Source organism: Colobus angolensis, unplaced genomic scaffold (genome assembly GCF_000951035.1).
Source record: "Colobus angolensis palliatus isolate OR3802 unplaced genomic scaffold, Cang.pa_1.0 Scaffold362, whole genome shotgun sequence".
Taxonomy (NCBI): domain Eukaryota; kingdom Metazoa; phylum Chordata; class Mammalia; order Primates; family Cercopithecidae; genus Colobus; species Colobus angolensis.
The window spans coordinates 2,600,422-2,602,002 of NW_012116955.1; positions in this window are offsets into that span (position 1 = coordinate 2,600,422).

Below are 1,581 nucleotides of genomic sequence, written 5' to 3' on the forward strand. Positions count from 1 at the left end.
GCCGCGTAGCCGTTCCAGGCGGTGTCCACGCCGCTGCCACCGCCCCGCAGTCTCCTCCTCGGGAAGCTGCAGGCGCACGTGTCCCCCGGGGCGGGGCGAGGCAGACAATGGGGCCGCGGGGGAGGGGAGCGGCTCGGAGACCCGCGGACCTTTGGTCCGCCGGACCGGCGGTACTTGAGTGCGAGAGTCGCCCCTCGAAACTCGGTCTCCCCAGCTGGACAATGGGGCCTCCTCGCAGCCGCGCGGCTCGGCTTTCACGGGAACGTTGGGCGAAGGGAGGGGCTCCCCAGCCTTGGACGAGGAAACCCCGGCTGCTTTTGAAGGGGGAACGGGGCTGGCTCCAGTGGAGCGAGGAGCGGCTCCCGCCTGGGGATGACACGAAGGCCAGATTTGGAAGCGAAACCGCCCGGTGGTGAAGGGTTGTGCAATACTCCGTTTCAGTCCCTGGCCTTTTAAGCAGTTAAGGGCTTCCTCCTGGCACAGTTTGAGTGACTTGAAACAGCACAAAGCTGCGTGGTTAGAACAACTTTGAGAAAAATGTCTGTTTCTTTTTTAAACAAAAAAAAACCTTGGCAACTAAGTCTTAGGTGAAGTGTCGTTTCCTTTGTAATCGTTTACTAGGTACAAGAAAGAAGACAAAGGCATTTGAATTACAGACGCGATATGGATACTAATTTTATCCACGGCAGCTGTAATGAAAAATAGTAACAATGTCCTTTTGATTAAAAAGCTTATTTTTAAGAGCTTACTGGTTCCCCAGATGAGTAACAAATCAGTGGTTTGAGGAAAAGTTAGATAAGCGCTCTTCAAAGTGCACAAGCACATAAAATGCCAGATTATTTTCATAGCTACCTGGATCAAATATGAAGTACGTTTTACCCAAAGCACCACATAGCCAACCTGTTTAGTAAGGATTTGAGATCACCACCTCAGATTCCTTACTGTCAAACATAAGTGGTATTCAGCTACTTCAGCCTTAGGGATTTTTGTTCACAACGCAGAGGTGGTTAATGATATACATGAAAAACAAAATGTTTGAGAGAAAACTATGAAAATAGAGTCATACTATATAGCTTAAACAAGAATTAAAATGGTCTGAAACATACAACACTTTGTTTAGACCTTCCTGGGTGTTAAATTTTTTTTTAAAAAGTGCCTTGACCTGAGTAAAGACTCCCAAATTAAAATCTCTAGCTCTTCTCTGACATCTAATTCCTTTCTCTAGCCACACCCTCAACGTTTATGTGGGCTTTCTGGCACTCCAGGTCGGCATTTCAAGAAACTGAGCCCGTGATCTTCCCCCAGTCTTCCATGTAGAGTTCCCATCTCAATGAACATCCCCCACATGAATTGCTGTAGCTGACCATTCAAGGTACTTCCTTCTCTACACTGCCATATCAGTTAATCAAGTCCTGTCAATTCTGTCTCCCAAATATATCTCCATTTATCTGTATGTTGCAACCACCCAGGTAAAGCCACCATTATCTACCACCTGTACTAATGGCATAGCCTCCTGATTAATCCACTCTTACAGCTCTTCTAATCTGTTTAAAGCCCAGGTCATCTTTCCCTATGACTCTG